This window comes from Mobula hypostoma, chromosome 1, assembly GCF_963921235.1.
Source record: "Mobula hypostoma chromosome 1, sMobHyp1.1, whole genome shotgun sequence".
Classification (NCBI taxonomy): domain Eukaryota; kingdom Metazoa; phylum Chordata; class Chondrichthyes; order Myliobatiformes; family Myliobatidae; genus Mobula; species Mobula hypostoma.
In genome coordinates, this window is record NC_086097.1 from 4,161,452 (window position 1) to 4,179,439 (window position 17,988).

General features: G+C 40.6%; 1 protein-coding gene across 3 annotated transcripts in view; it reads left to right on the top strand.

Moving 5' to 3' along the window:
* The window catches only part of ppp4r4 (protein phosphatase 4, regulatory subunit 4), a 287,977-nt gene that overhangs the window by 139,146 nt on the left and 130,843 nt on the right, over positions 1-17,988 (top strand). The gene's annotated exons all lie outside the window — the stretch shown is intronic.

Below are 17,988 nucleotides of genomic sequence, written 5' to 3' on the forward strand. Positions count from 1 at the left end.
TCTCCTTCTATTCTGATCGATGCTGTCTGGTCCCAGTATAAGTTTCTTAAGAAACGTATATCTTTCCCATCTATGTCAAGATATTGAAGCATTTCCAGAAGACCTTGGTGTCTGACAGTGTCAAAAGCTTTTGTATAGTCAATGAAACATAGGTAGATGTCTTTTTGTGCCTGGATAGCTCGTTCACAGATCATCCATAGCATGAAAATTACATTTCTGGTTCCAGTGTTTTCCACAAAACAGCATTGTTCTTTATTGATTTCTGGTTTTATACAGCGTCTTGCTCTCATCGTGATTACTCTGAGAATAATTTTTGCCACGTGGCTCATCAGGCTTATTGTACGATGTAACTCACATTCTGTTGCTCCCTCTTTCTTTGGAAGTGTGATGAACACTGATTTACTTAAATCATCAGGTATCTCCCCATGATCATAGATTTCATTTGCTGTTTCTGTTATTTTCTCTATTCTGAAATCTTCTAAGGCCGGTATCATTTCAACAGCGATGTTGTCTGGATCAGTTGCTCTGTTATGTTTTGTTTTATTTATGGGCTAGGTCCTTCAAGATTTTTTTGATGTTCAGGTTTTCTCCTCTTTGGTCTTCAAAAAGTTCTTTTACATATTCTGTAAAATCTGTTTAGGATTTCCTCTTTGCTCATAATTAAGTTGCCGTATTTTGCCTTGATGCATCCACTTGCTGAGCAAGGTAATTTCCCCGTTAGTTCTTTAATCTTACCTTGCATCAACTTTGTTGCAGGGTTATGGGTTTGTAGCATTTCTATCTCTGAGCATTTCTCATTTAGCCATCTGTCTTTAGCTTCTCTGCATTTTCCTCCTGGGTATGAGGGTAAACTACATCCGGCTCTGGAGCATTTGCTTTGGGTGACAATCTCCATCAGCACAGGAGCACAGCAGGGATGTGTACTTAGCCCCCTGCTCTACTTGCTTTACATCTATGACTGTGTGTCTAAGTACAGCTCCAACACCATATACAAGTTTGCTGATGACACAACTGTTGGCTTTATCAAACGGGGTGATGAATCAGCATACAGGAGGGAGATTGAAAACTAGGTTGAGAGGTGTAATAACAACAGACTCGCTCTCAATGCCAATAAGACCGAGGAACTGATTGTAGACTTCAGGAGAGACAAACCAGAGGTCCATGAGCCAGTAATCATCAGAGGATCAGAGATGGAGCAGGTCGGTAACTTTACATTCCTGGGGTCACTATCTCAGAGGACCTGTCCTGGTCCCATCATATAAATATTATTGCGATGAAAGCACGACAGTGACTTCCGGGTCATCAAGGGAATGGCGGCGTAAGGAAAAGGTCTCTCGACAAAAAAGAAGGTAAACTGCCCCAAAATCGAATTTAGACAAATACTTAATATTGCATAACTATATTAATAAAAGGGGCAAGGATGATGTCTAAGAACAAGAATAAAAAGTCCGCTTCGAAGGCTGATAAACATAAAGAGATGCAGCAAGGCGACGGGCCTAGCTCCCCCACGGCAAGCCAGGACGGAGATAATGAGGGGGAATCGGTGACTCTGTCTTTGATTCTCGGAGAGATTCGTGAGTTCCGACAAGATAACAGCAAACAGCTGGAAGATATTAAAGGAGAAATAGTAAAAACTAACTCGCGGATAGATGAAGCCGAAGCGAGGATTGTTGGAATTGAAGAGAAGCTACAAAACGCCGAGGAAGTGATAGCAGAAATGCTGAAGCTACAAGACCAGCTCCAGTGGAAACTAATAGATCAAGAAGGCCGCTCGAGAAGGGAAAATGTGAGGATCTACGGAGTTCCCGAAGGAACCGAAGGTAAACCCGGATTGATGATTCCCTTCGTGGAGAAGCTGCTTAGAGAGAACCTTGATATACCGGCCGCAAAAGACCTACAGATAGAAAGGGCTCACTGCGCGTTGGCACCACAGCCTCCGGCAGGCGCCCAGCCCAGATCGATTCTGATCAGATTTCTCAGTTACAGAACGAAGGAAGAGGTGCTTAAAAGGGCATGGCAAAAGAAAGGTTTCATGTGGAACAACTGCAAAATCAGTTTAGACCACGACTACGCACCGGGGATTCTTGCCAAACGGAAGGAATATACGGAAACACGGAGAGTCCTGAAGGAAAACAACATCAGATTCCAGACCCTGTATCCAGCTCGGCTGAGAGTCTTTTACGACGAAGGGACAAAAACTTACGCTACGGTGGAGGAGGCAACGTTGGACCTGGCGGACCGGGGACTACCTATTAAAGTTATCACCCAACCGGAGTCGCTACTGGAGAGGATTCGGCAGAAGTCGTGGCAGTTAGTGGGGCGAGGACACTCCACTCGAACCAGAGTGTCAAACTACAAGGAAAAGCTGCAAATATTCAGACGCGAATGTACAGAGAATACAGATTAATTAAGAGAAATGACTGAAAAGAGTAAATCGGACTTAAAAGTAAAATGAAAACTGGTAACTGAAAATAAACTAGGCGGAATAACTTGAATGATAGCAATATGGTCGAGACATAAATAGGAGAAAATTCTCTATGATTATTCAAACTGCTGAGGGCCCTCTAACACAGGGTGAAGATAGAGGTTATCCCTCTGAACTGAGGCGGGTCGGTGCTCAGGCCTCACTGTGGGAAGTCGGGAAAAATTTTCAAATGTTATACGTTCAGAAATGTCTAGGGTGTGGTTATATGTCTTGGTTTACTGTTGAGAAGGGATTGCTTACTGTTTGGTTAGAAAAGGAGAGTGCTTTTTTTCTACTAGTGAAAAATGCAAACTGAATTGGTAAAAATAATTTCCTATAATGTTAATGGGGTTTTGAATCCAATTAAAAGAAATAAGATTATGTCTAAATTGAAAAAAGAGAGGGCACAAATAGCTTTCCTCCAGGAAACACATATGAGCCAATCTGAACTAAAAAGAATGGGCTTTAAGCATGTATTTTATTCATCATATAAATTGAGTCACAAAAGAGGGGTAGCTACTTTAATATCAAGTACTCTTAATTATGAACATATTTCAGAGACTAGAGACAAAGAAGGACGGTTTGTAAAAATCACAGGAAGAATAGAAGGTACAGAAATAACATTGCTGAATGTTTATGCTCCTCCAGGTAGTGAATGGTCATTTTATAGACACATTTTTGACCTAATGGTCAGTTCTCGAGGGGTAGTAATTTGTGGAGGGGATTTTAATATTAGATTAAATCCTATATTAGATTCTTCAAGAATAGTTACTCAGAATAAACCTCTGACTCGGAAAGTGAATTCATTGATGGAGAAGTTGGGAATTATAGATGTCTGGAGGGAATTACACCCTACTAGTAAAGATTATACATATTACTCTTTCCCTCATTCAGCCTATTCAAGGATAGACTATTTCTTTATCTTTAATACAGATAGACTCAGGATAAAAAACTGTAATATTGCAACAATTGATCTGTCGGATCATAGCCCAGTCTCTATGTCTCTAATCCTGGAAAGGAAAATGAGGAAAACACTATGGAGGCTAAACTCACATATACTCAATAACCCGAAAGTAATGGAGAGATTAAGGGGAGAAATCAAAGAATATCTAGACCTTAATGACATGGGAGAAACATCACCAGTGATTTTATGGGATACATTGAAAGCTGTACTGAGAGGGAAAATTATTTCCATTACTACTCACATGAAAAAAATCAATGCACAAAAATTAGCAGACCTTCAAGGAAAATTAAGACAACTTCAAGCTGTAGATAGCAACAAAAGTAATTCAAATCGAAAACAGGAAATTAGGAAATTGCAAAGTGAAATTGATGATATTTATACGTTAGAAACTCAAAGAAATTTTCTTTACCTGAGACAAAAGAATTATGAAGTAGGAGGTAAATCAGCTAGATTATTAGCATATAAATTACGAAAACAACAAGCAGACAATACAATTCATAAAATAAAGAATCCAAAGACAAAGCTTGTGGAGAGTACAATAGGGAAAATTCAAGAGAGTTTTGAAACATATTATCGAGAGCTGTACTCCCAACCCCGGGCCCCCAATGAGCCCTATATAGACAGTGTATTGAATTTTTTAGATCTACCTAAACTTACAGATTTACAAAATGAAAGTTTATTAGAACCAGTAACTGTCAAAGAACTGAACGTGGCCATCTCTAGGTTAAAGGCTGGAAAGTCCCCGGGTTCTGATGGGTTTACCTCAGAGTGGTACAAGTCCCTGAAGACACAGTTAGCCCCATTACTACTTAACACCTTTAATTGGATCTTGCAGAGAGGAGAAACTCCACCTTCCTGGAGAGAAGCGATTATTTCAGTTATTCCTAAAGAGGGTAAAGATAAACTAGAATGTGGCAATTATCGGCCAATTAGTGTTCTTAATTTAGATTACAAACTATTTACATCTATATTAGCGCGCAGATTGGAAAAGCTTTTACCTGGCCTAATCCATTTAGACCAGACTGGATTTATTCAACAAAGACAAACACAGGACAACATAAGGAGAACTCTGCACATATTAGAACAGGTTAATAAGAACGAGACAGAGACAATGGTAGTAGGATTGGACGCTGAGAAAGCTTTTGATTCGGTTAGTTGGGCATTCCTATACAGAGTGTTAGGAAGATTCGGCTTTCAAGAAAGGTTTATTAAAGTAATTCAGACTCTATATGACAGCCCTACAGCCCGAATTAAGATAAATGGGGACCTCTCTGACTCCTTCATTTTAGAGAGAGGCACTAGACAGGGATGCCCAATTTCTCCTCTCCTTTTTGCGCTATATATTGAACCACTTGCCCAACTAATAAGACAGAGCGAAATCGTAAAAGGTATCAAGGTGGCAGGGATTGAACAGAAAGTGGCGTTATTCGCAGATGATGTTTTGGTCTATCTGAGTGAACCAGAAAAATCATTTATAGGATTGTTTACACTGTTGGATGACTTTGGGAAAATATCAGGTTATAAAATAAATGTAAAGAAAACGCAGGTTATGTCCCTAAATTATACACCATCCAAAAAATTGCAGGATACATACGATCTTAAGTGGGAAGCTAAATCATTAAAATATTTAGGAATAACCCTGCCGAAGGATCTTTCAACACTGTCACAGGTAAATTATGGGCCATTAATCTCAGAGATAAAAACAGATATGCATAGATGGAATCTTATCCCCTTTTTAAGTTTAAATTCAAGGATAAATACTATAAAAATGAATATTCTTCCTCGGTTATTATATCTTTTCCGTACTTTACTAGTGGAGGTGGATGATAATCAATTCAGGGAATGGGACAAATGGATTTCCCGCTTCATTTGGCAAGGAAGGAAACCTAGAATTCGATATAACACCTTACAGTTAGGGAAGGAAGGAGGAGGTATGGTTCTTCCTTGCCTGACAAATTATTTTTATGCCTCACAGATAACCCCTCTGTTATATTGGTGTAATAGGGAATATAAGGCTAGATGGAAGGAAATAGAATTTGGATTAGTTGACAGTTTTCCTCTTCAGGCCTCAATAGCTGACAAAGGATTGATGGCCCAGTTGGAAAAATTTAATAATGCTTGGATAAATCTTACATTAAAAGTATGGCAGAAGGTGGTTAATTCATGTGGAATTAATAACATGTTAAAGCTCTTTAGATGGTGTGCATATGATACCGAATTCCTTCCCAACAGAGGAGATAAAAGATTTGAGCTATGAATAAAGAAAGGTCTTACAACCTACCTCTCATTTATAGATAAAAGAGTATTACAAAGTTTCCAAATCCTGCAGGACAAACATGGCCTAGAACATAATGACTTTTTTAGGTACCTTCAAATACAAAACTATGTTAACCAGAGTTGTAGATATACAGACCTATCAACAGTAGAATTAGAATTTTTCAAGATTCTGAATTTGGCTTGCAGTTCAATACCTAGTAAATCAGTTTCTCGCCTATATAATGCACTCTCCCATGCTAAAAATGTAAATACACTGTATATTAAAGAGAAGTGGGAGAAAGAAGCGGGGTTGGTACTTTCAGAGGAGGCTTGGGGGAAAATCTGCAGCTTTCAATGGTCCTCGACTAATTCTTTGACTTGGAGAGAACATTGTTGGAAAAACATTATAAGATACTTCAAGACCCCATATCAGGAAAAATATAAAGATACAAATGTGATATGTTGGAGAAGGTGTGGCTCCAAGGAGGCAAATCATTTTCATATTTTCTGGGATTGCCCTAAATTAAGTCTATTTTGGGAAGGTATTCATAGAACATTAGTTAAGGTACTTAGGTCCCAGATACCTCTGAACTTTGAGACGCTCTATTTGGGGCATGTATTGTTCCTTGAACAGAAGGAAGATATAAAGTTGCTGCAGGCCCTCTTAGCGGCAAGTAAGAAATCAATCACTAGAAAATGGCTAAATCCAATACCACCTACATTCGAAGATTGGTACAAAATTATCTTGGAAATATTTAAAATGGAAAAGTTGACTTACTCCCTGAGAACTCAAAAAGAAACATTTTATCAAATCTGGAATAAATGGATTGAATATATAACCCCAATGCGAGCAGACTTTAGATGACTCTCCCAATGATTTATATTGCTCTTCTCATCAACACAGTAATATTGCTAACGTAAGCACCCCAGTCTAAATGTTTGTTTCTTTTTGGAAAATAGAGAATTAACACAAGTAAAGGGAAAGATTTGGGAAAGGGATAAAAAAAAATGAAAAAATTAAGTAAATAAGTACATAGGGATTGGATAATTATGTCTGCGGGCAGGAACAAGCACGAACAAATTGGGATATAAACACCTACAATGGTTGGTATATAGGCTTGTATGCAACATTTTGGACCAGTGGAAATGGTCCAGAAGGGTTGTATGGAAACTTTGATTACCATTTTTCTTAACAACTAATTTCATTACTTAGCCTAATAGGTTAGATTTACCACAGTACATAATTATCTATTTATATGTTTATTTTCCTTTTATATCATCTCAATGTGTACTTAAGAATGTATAAATAATTGTAGTTTTATACATATAAAAAAATGGAAAAGGTTATATGTGTGAAAAAAGTACATGATAATTGTGAATTCCTTATCCAAATAAAAATAAAATTAAAAAAAAAGAAAGCGCGACAGTGCCTCTACTTCCTCAGGAGTTTGCGGAGGTTTGGCATGTCATCGGAAACCTTGGCAAACTTCTATAGATGTATGGTGGAAAGTCTGCATTACAACCTGGTATTGGAACATCAATGCCTTTGAGTGGAAAATCCTACAAAAGGTAGTGGATTCAGCCCAGTGCAATATGGGTAAACTTCTCCCAAACATTGAGCACATCTACAGGAAATGTTGCTGTAGAAAGGTCCTCAAAGATCCTCACCTCCCAGGCAATGTTATTTTCTTGCTGCTGCCATTAGGTAGAAGGTACAAATACCCCAGGACTTGCACCACCAGGTTCAAAAACAGTTACAAGCCTTCAACCATCAGGCTCTTGAACAAAAGCAGACTTTGAACACTTATTTAAGGATGCAAACATGAGGAAATCTGCAAATGCTGGAATTTCAAGCAATACACATAAAAATTGCTGGTGAACGCAGCAGGCCAGGCAGCATCTATAGGAAGAGGTACAGTCAACGTTTCGAGCTCTTGATGTTTACAGTTTACACTTATTGTTCTATAGATTAGCGAGGTATGCCTGCAGAAAAAGAATCTCTGGATTGTATGTGGTGACATATATGTACTCTGATAATAAATTTTACTTTGAACTTTGAACTGGAGGCCGATGAGAGGCGGATTTCGAACCAAAGCTGCATAATATGGAAGCAAAACTGGCAATTTATTCATCAGGATCACTCTGTTCAGCACTGGCATCCTAATGCCAATGGAAGGTGGAGTTCTTGTGCTTCTCTTGCATAACCGCTTCTGTATCTCTCATGGATGCTGTTACGAGTTTTTTGAGTTACATCAGATAAGCATCCGAGCCCCTCAAAGACTTCAAAGTACTCTTTCATGAGTATTGGGTGATCATCTTTGATCTGTGAAGCCACTACAAAGACTCTTTTCACCAGACTGAACTTTTCACATGGACGCAGACCTAATATTGGCTGTACTTGCTTTTCTACAACCATTCACTGTGTCTTTAGGTGCTGCCCCTTGTGCTTGAAGGTCACCACTATACAGCCCCCTTTTACTGGAACATTCTCTCCAGTATAGCCTGTCACCTTTAACTGTACTGGGTAAATCTTGCTCTTTACTTTGAGAGTCTTGTAATCCTCTATGGATAACAAATTCATCTGGGCTCTGGTGTCAAGCTTCAATAGAATTACTGTCTCATTCTCAGTCTCTGGAATAATCCATTTTGTTTTACCAGCTCCAGAAGTCTGTAGAGAATCCACACAGACTTCCTCAATTTCTTCACCAACAGGGTGCACCTTTCTCTTGGTAGCTGCAGCTTTGCAGCACTTTGCAAAATGATTCTTCTCCCAAATTATTGCAGGACATTCAATAAGCAGGACATGACTTTGGAATGTGATTACCTCCACGTTTGCTGCATTTGCTGTTTGAGCCTATCTCTTTGCTTTGCTGTTGATTTGGGAAATGATTTGTGCACAGCTCTTCTGTTTTACAGCATACACTGTTGTGTCTGTCCTGTGTAGCTCCTTGGCTTGTGCTCGTGTGGTCTCTTCTGCCCTACACATGTCCATAACCTTTTCCAGTGTCAAAACATTTTCATGGAGCAATTTTTCTCTGAGCCCATTATCTGGGTTTCCATGAACTACTCTGTCTCTTACTAGTGAGTCTCTCAAACCTCCAAACTCACAGGACTTACTCAATGTGTGAGCCTCAGCTAAGTATTGGTCAAAGCTAACACCTTGTTTCTGATCCCAGGAAAAGAAATTATGTATTTACTTGGGACAGACTACTCCTCAAATTTTGTCATCTGTGTCCAATGTAAAAGCTATCTCATCAATTTGAAGGCTGTTATAGATGTCCAAAGCATCTTCGCCAATTACAGAAAAATAGACTGTTCCAATTTTTCATCAACAACCTCCCTTGCTCTGCCAGCCACTAAATATGTATTGAATTGCTGTTTGAAGTATTTCTAGTTATCAGTTAGATTGGTGGTAAACTACATAGGTGTGGGAGGACTTCGGTTATCCATGATGGGAATTCTTGTCCTCTCACCAGAATTTCTTGGTGGATTCGGTGACTGCTGAACTTTGGGAACATATGTTGTTTTGCCTCGCTGGCCAGCTTTTCCCGTCATTAGTATCATCAGTTGCAGACAGTATTCATTTACTGTCAATGTTTAGGCCTTACACTGACTTCTGGCACCATGTTATGTTTAATGAAACCAAATTTGGCACAGGTATTGCTAGAACTTTTAATTACTCAACAGTGTTCAACACTAAGCACGTGCAACCCGCTCACCATTGAAGCTTCTGGTTCTGGGTGAATCACTTGCATTGCCCACTAGGAACTAAAGTTCTTTTATTATGCAAGTACATAATAACTGAGGTGGATCTCCATTTAATTTCTGTCCTCACCTTAAACCTGTGCCCTCCGGTTCTTGACATCCCTACCTTGGGAAAAAGATTCTGATTACCTATCCTATCCATGTCCTTTATAATTTTATAAATCTCCATTAGGTCAGCTCTCTGAATGGGTTGGTGGAAAAGGAATTTGTTATTCTTGCCATCATAGGAATAGGCAAAGTATAAAAGTTGGGATGTCATGTTGCATTGGTACAAAATATTGGTTAGACTGCACTTGGGCTAATGTGTGCACTTCCTGCCACCATATTGCAGGAAAAAAGTGATAACACAGGAGAGAACTCAGGATAGATCAACCAGGATGCTGCCGAGAATGTAGGGTTGTAGGTACAAGGAGAGATTAGACAGGTTGGGCTTATTGTCTCTGGAACATAAGAGAAAGAGGGGATACCTTATGAAGATTTACAAAATTCTAGATTCAAGATTGTTTAATGTAATTTCCCGTACACAAGTTTAAGGAGAACAAAATAATTGTTACTCCTGATTCAATGCAGCACAAAAAATACAAAAGATAAAGCACACAACAATAGTAATAATAAATACACAATAAATATAAATACACAGGATAGCTTATATATAAATAGATTGATTGTGTGTCCATAAAATGACGCTGGGTTGTACATAAGGTGACTGACAGGAAATAATAAAGGTGGAGTTAGTACATGGAGAGGTTGATCTGCCTTATTGCTTCAGCAAAATAACTGTTTTTGAGTCTGGTTATCCTCGTGTGGATGCTACATTGCTTCCTCCCTGATGTGAGTGGGACAAACACTCCATGAGCTGGGTGTGTGGGATCCTTCATGATGCTACTAGACCTTTTCCAGCACCTTTCTGTATATATGTCCATGGGGGGGATGGGGAGGGTAGTTTTGTAGAGTCTTCCTGTCTGCCACAGTGTAATTTTGCACCAAGCAGTGATGCAGCTTGTTAGGATGCTCCCTGCTGTGCAACTGTAGAATAAGGTGAGTATAGATGTGCAAAGTCCAGCTCTCTTGAGCCTCCTCAGAAAGCCAAAGTGTTGGTGAGCTTCCTTAGCTATGTAGGATGTGCTTTGGGACCATGAGAAGTTGTGCGAGATGTGCACTCCCAGGAATTTGAAACTGCTTGTCGTTTCCACTGCTGTGTCCCTGATGTAAAGGGGGTGGGGTATGAAAAGGAGGAATTAGGAAGGACATAGGCAGTTTCGGTAGTCAGTAGTAACTTTTTCCCAAGGCTGGGGAGTTGAGAACCAGACAGCCGAGGTTAAAGGTGAAGGTGGATCTAAGGGGTACGTTTTTCACATATATCTGTAACGAGTATCCAGAGGATGTGTAGAGGCTGATACAAATACAGTGTGTAAAAGGTGTTTGGAGTAGTATGTGGATAGGAAAGGCATAGGGCAAAATAACTGTTTTTGAGTCTGGTTATCCTCGTGTGGATGCTACACAGCTTCCTCCCTGATGTGAGTGGGACAAACACTCCATGAGCTGGGTGTGTGGGATCCTTCATGATGCTACTAGACCTTTTCCAGCACCTTTCTGTATATATGTCCATGGGGGGGAGCAAATGGGATTAACACAGATAGGCATCAGGTGAACCGTAAATCCCATTCCTGTGCTCTCCATTTCTAAGTTGATATTGACCTGCAAAGTGCTCAGATGGAAGGTGAGATGTTGTTTCTCAACTTGTGCTATGTCTTGTTTGAACATTGCAGGAGGCCACAGAGGAGAGATCAGACTGTGAGTGGGATATTGAATGATAGCAGCAGGCAACAGGCAACCAGCAGCTCTGGGTCACTCTTGTGGATAGAATGCAGCCTCTCCACTGAACTGCTGCCCAATTTGCATTTAGTTTCTCGTTGCCCATTGTAGAGAGAGCCAAATAGTGAACGTTGAATACAGTGCACTAGATTAAAGAAGGTGCTCTGCTACCTAAACTAGCTTGTTTTCTCCCTTCTTGTTCAATCTCTTCCTACCTATGTTGGTGACACTTCTCACGCTCTTAGACTTTTCGATGATTTTAAGTTCCCTGGCCCCCACCACTTTATTTTCACCATGGATGTCCAGTCCCTAAAGTCCAGTCCCAAAGCTCTCGGCTTCTTTTTGGATTCCAGACCTAACCAGTTCCCCTCTACTACCACTCTGCTCTGTCTAGTGGAATTAGTCCTTACCCTTAATAATTTCTCCTTTGGCTCCTCCCACTTCCTCCAAACTAAAGGTGTATCTATGGACACCCGTATGTGTCCTAGCTATGTCTGCCTTTTTGTTGGCTTTGTGGAACAATCTATGTTCCAAACCTATTCTGGTATCTGTCCCCCACTTTTCCTTCACTACATCGACGACTGTATTGGCACTGCTTCCCGCACGCATGCTGAGCTCGTTGACTTCATTAACTTTGCCTCCAACTTTCACCCTGCCCTCAAGTTTACCTGGTCCATTTCCAACACCTCCTTCCCCTTTCTAGATCTTTCTGTCTCTATCTCTGGAGACAGCTTATCTACTGATGTCTACTATAAGCCTACTGACTCTCACAGCTATCTGGACTATTCCTCTTCTCACCCTGTCTCTTGCAAAAATGCCATCCCCTTCTCGCAATTCCTCCGTCTCTGCCGCATCTGCTCTCAGGATGAAGCTTTTCATTCTAGGACGAGGGAGATGTCCTTTTTTAAAGAAAGGGGCTTCCCTTCCTCCACCATCAACTCTGCTCTCAAATGCACCTCCCCCATTTCACGCACATCTGCTCTCACTTCATCCTCCCGCCACCCCACTAGGAATAGGGTTCCCCTTGTCCTCACCTACCACCCCACCAGCCTCCGGGTCCAACATATTATTCTCAGTAAATTCCGCCACCTCCAACGGGATCCCACCACTAAGCACATCTTTCACTCCCCCCCCCCCCGCTTTCTGCAGGGATCGCTCCCTACGCGACTGCCTTGTCCATTCGTTCCCCCCCCCATCCCTCCCCACCGATCTCCCTCCTGGCACTTATCCTTGTAAGCAGAACAAGTGCTACACATGCCCTTACACTTCCTCCTTTACAACCATTCAGGGCCCCAGACAGTCCTTCCAGGTGAGGTGACACTTCACCTGTGAGTCGGCTGGGGTGATATACTGCATCTGATGCTCCAGATGTGGCCTTCTATATATTGGCGAGACCCGACGCAGACTGGGAGATCGTTTCGCTGAACACCTACGCTCTGTCCGCCAGAGAAAGCAGGATCTCCCAGTGGCCACACATTTTAATTCCATGTCCCATTCCCATCCTGATATGTCTATCCATGGCCTCCTCTACTGTAAAGATGAAGTCACACTCAGGTTGGAGGAACAACACCTTATATTCCGTCTGGGTAGCCTCCAACCTGATGGCATGAACATTGACTTCTCAAACTTCCACTAATGCCCCGCCTCCTCCTCGTACCCTATCTGTTATTTATTTATTTATATACTCACATTCTTTCTCTCTCTCTCTCCTTTTACTCCCTCTGTCCCTCTCACTATACCCCTTACCCATCCTCTGGGCTTCCCCCTCCCCCTTTTCTTTCTCCCTAGGCCTCCTGTCCCATGATCCCCTCATATCCCTTTTGCCAATCAATTGGCTCCATCCCTCCCCCTCCTGTCTTCTCCTATCATTTTGGATCTCCCCCTCCTCCTCCCACTTTCAAATCTCTTACTAGCTCTTCCTTCTGTTCGTTCTGATGAAGGGTCTCGGCGCGAAATGTCGACTGTACCTCTTCCTAGAGATGCTGCCTGGCCTGCTGCGTTCACCAGCAACTTTGATGTGTGTTGCTTGAATTTCCAGCATCTGCAGAATTCCTCGTGTTTGCGTTGTTTTCTCCCTTTCTCAGCACTAACAAAGAGTCCTGGACTTGAAACATAAACTGCTTGGTTTTAAGAACATAAGAACATAAGAAATAGGAACAGGAGTTGGCCATCTGGCCCAGTGAGCCTGCTTCACCATTCAATAAGTTCATGGCTGATCTGGCCATCTCCACCTCTCTGCCTTTTCCCCATAACCCTTAATTCCCTTACTATGCAAAAATCTATCCAACCTTGTCTTAAATATATTTACTGAGGTAGCCTCCACTGCTTCATTGGGCAGAGAATTCCACAGATTCAACACTCTCTGGGAGAAGCAGCTCCTCATCTCCATCCTAAATCAACTCCCCTGAATTTAGAGGCTATGTACCCTAGTTCTAGTCAACTACCAGTGGAAACAACTTTCCTGCCTCTATCTTATCTATTCCTTACGTAATTTTATATGTTTCTATAAGATCTCCTCTCATTCTTCTGAATTGCGGCTAGTACAGTCCCTCATAGTCTAACCCCCTCATTCTGGAATCAACCTGGTGAACCTCCTCTGCACTGCCTGCAAAGCCAGTATATACTCCTCAGGTAAGAAGAACCTGAGCTGCACGCAGTGCTCCAGGGGCAGCCTCACCAGTACCTTTTACAGTTGCAGCATAACCTCCCTGCTCGTAAATTCAATCCCTCTAGCAATGAATGCCAACATTCCATTTGCCTTCTTGATAGTCTGCTGTACCTGCAAACCAACCTTGTGTGATTCATGCACAAACACTCCCAAGTCCCACGACATAGCACCATGCTGCAATTTTTTACCATTAAAATAATAATTCACTTTTCCTTCCAAAGTGGATGACCTCGCGTTTACCAACATTGTACTCCATATGTCAGACCCTTGCCCACTCACTTAACCTATCTATATCTCTCTGAAGACTCCTCGTATCTTCTACACAATTTCCTTTTCTGCTCAATTTAGTATCATCAGCAAACTTAGATGCAGTACACTCGGTCTCCTCTTTCAGATCATTAATGTATTTCGTGAACAGTTGCGGGCCCAGCACTGACCACTGTGACACACCACTCACCACTGATTGCCAACCAGAGTAACACCAATGTATTCCAACTCTCTGGTTTCTGTTAGTTAACCAATCCTCTAATCATGCTAATACATCATCCCCAACTCTACGGGTGCTATTTGACCTACTGAATGTTTCTGGCATTTTCTATTCTGTAGTTACTGTTGTTCGGAGTATATGAAATAAACAATATAAATGAACTTTTAATCCCCCTATATTTTGTTAAATGCTTCAAGGAATCATGTAAAGGTTCCATACCCATTCTTATTTCCGATAAAATGTGAATTTTTTAACTCTGTACTTATTGGTACAGTCAACAACTGAACGGATTGGGGATAAAAATCAAATATTTACCTAACAAGGAATCAATACATTATCTGCAGTGAAATTACCAAAAGAGTGTCATGAGACACAAAATGCTGGAGGAACTCAGCAGTCCAGGCAGCATCTATGCAAAAGAGTATAGTCGACACTTTGGGCTGAGACCCTTCAGCAGGACAGTCCTGATGAAGGGTCTCAGCCCGAAACATCGACTATACTCTTTTCCATACACTATATTCTTTTCCATGCCTGACCTGCTGAGTTCCTCTAGCATTTTGTGTGTGTTGCTTGGATTTCCAACGTCTGCAGATTTTCTCTTTGAGAGTGTCTTGAGAATTATGTGTTTAAATGGAATGTATACCAATGTATGTGATATTTTTGTAATGTACATTGAAAAAGAATCCTACTTAATTCAATTAAGAAGCAAAAGTTTCAGTTACCTGCAGCTGAGACAATTACAGGTATAGTGACATTGTTTTGTTATTGTAGTTATGTATTTGAAATGTGTAAAGGCCTATAATTTTTATTAAATCAGAAATATGTTTATTTCAACAAAAGCATTGTTAAAATATTAACCACTGATTAGTGTCAGTTATTAATATTAACAGTTAACCCACAATGATATTATTATTTATAATTTACAGAAATTTAGTATGCACCAGTGGAGGGACCTTGATGAACATTAGGTCAATGTAGAACAGACTAATGCACATTGAGATTAAAAAAGAAGTAGTGTTGGAGCTTTTGACAGATATTAGTATCAGAGGATTGGAGGATGACAAATATTGTACCTTTGTTCAAGAAGGGTAGTAGGGATAATCCTGGGAATTTTAGAGCAGTGAGTCTTACAGTATATCAATAGCTGGTAGACTAATGGAGATGATTCTTAGGGACAGGATTAGTAAGTATTTGGAGAGGCAAAGTGATTACAAGGCATGTTTAATAATCTCAGCATAGTTTTATGAGGGACAGGTCATGCCTGACGAGTCTGATAGACTTTTTCGAAGAAAAAATAACAAATTGATGAAGGTAGAATGGTAGATATAATACACAGTGTCTATAAAAAGTATTTACCCACTTTGGAAGTTTTCAGGTTTTATTGTTTTACAACATTGAATCACAGTGGATTTAATTTGGCTTTTTTGACACTGATCAACAGAAGAAGTCTGTTTTTACAAATTACAAATTTACAATTTTTTACGAATCTTTATTAATTACAAATGTAAAACACAAAATAATTGCATAAGAATTCACCCCCTTCATATCAGTATTTAGTTTATGTACCTCTGGCAGCAATTACAGCCTTGATTCTGAGTGGATAGATCTCTATCAGCTTTGCATATCTGGACACTTCTATTTTTCTCTATTCTTCTTTACTAAACTGCTCAACCTCTGTCAGATTGCATGGGGATCATGAGTGAACAGCGCTTTTCAAGTCTGAATTCTCAATTGGATTGAGGTCTGGACTCTGACTTGGCCACTCCAGGACATTAACTTTGTTGTTTTTAAGCCATTCCTGTGTAGCTTTGGCTTTATGCTTGGTGTCATTGTCTTGCTGGAAGACAAATCTTCTCCCAAGTTGCAGTTCTCCTGCAGACTGCATCAGGCTTTCCTCCAGGATTTCCCTGTATTTTGCTATGTTCATTTTACCCCCTACCTTCACAAGCTTTCCAGGGCCTGCTGCAGTGAAACATCCCCACAGAATGATGGAGCCACCACTGTGCTTCATGATAGGGGTGGGGTGTTTTTGATGATGTGCGGTGTTTGGTTTATGCCAAACATACTGATGGCTAAAAAGCTCAAATTTGGTTTCATCAGACCATAGAACCTTCTTCCAGCTGAATTCAGAGTATCTCACATGCCTTCTGGCCGAGATTTCATGTGAGTTTTTTTTTCAATAGTGGGTTTCTCTTTGCCACTCTCCCATAAAACTTGACTGGTGAAGCACCTGGACAACAGTTGTTCGTGAAGCCACTCCCACCTCAGCCACTGAAGCTTGTAACTCTTCCAGAGATGTCATAGGTCTCTTCTCTTGGTGGCTTCCCACACTAGTCACTTCTTGCATGGCCACTCAGTTTTTGTGGATGGCCTGCTCCAAGCAGGGTTACAGTCATGTTCTTTCCATTTCTCGATGACTGAATTAACTGTACTCCAAGAGATTTTCAGTGACTTGGAAATTTTCTTGTATCTATCTCCCCTGATTTGTGCTTTTCAAAACTTTTTCCTGGAGTTGCTTGGAGTCTTCTTTTGGCTTCATGATGTAGTTTTTGCCAGGGTACTGACTCACCAGCTGTTGGACCTTCCAGATACAGCTGTATTTTTACTACAGTTAATTGAAACACCTTGACTGCACACAGGTCTTGAAAAATAGATCTCCATTTAACTAATTATGTGACTTCTAAAACCAATTGGTTTGGTGTGTCATATTAAGGAGGGGGCGGTGAATTCTTAGGCAATCAATTATTTTGTGTTTTATATTTGTAATTAATTTAGATCACTTTATAGAGATCTGTTTTCACTTTGACACGATAGTCTTTTTCTGTTGATCAGTGTTGAATGGTGGAGAAGACTCGATGGGCCAAACGGCCTACTTCTGCTTCCATATCTTATGATCTTAATTTCAAACAAGCCCAATTAATCCACTGTGATACAATGTTGTAAAACAATAAAATATGAAGACTTCCAAGGGGGGTGAATTCTTTTCATAGGCACTGGTATATGAATTTTAGTACAACATTTAACAAGGTTCCTTTGGAAGGCTGTTCCGGAAAGAAATGAGGCATGAGATCCATGGAAGCCTGACAGCATGGATTCAAAATTGGCCAGTCCACAGAAGGCAGAGGGTGATAGTAAATGGAACATATTGTGCCTGGAGATTGTTGATTGGTAAATCTGTTCTGGTACCACTGCTGTTTGTGATTTTTATAAATGACTTGGATGAGAAAATGGAAGGATGGGCAGACGGTGGTGTTGGGGATAGTGTAGAATGTTGTTGGACAGAGACAGATGTGTTACAAGATTAATGGTAGAATTTTTTGCAGTGTGGGTGAACAAAAGGACCTTGGATATGAAGTCTGTAGATTCCAAGAAGTTGCTGCAAAAGTTGATAAGGTGTTAAGAAGGTGTATGGTGTATTGTCCTTCATTAGTTTGAGGGATAAGTTAAAGATTCAGAAGGTAATGTTGCAGCTTTATAAAACCCTGAACAGACCACACAGAGCATTGTGTTCAATCCTGGTTGCTTCATTGTAGGAAGGCTGTGGAATCATAAGAGAGGTTGCAAAGGAG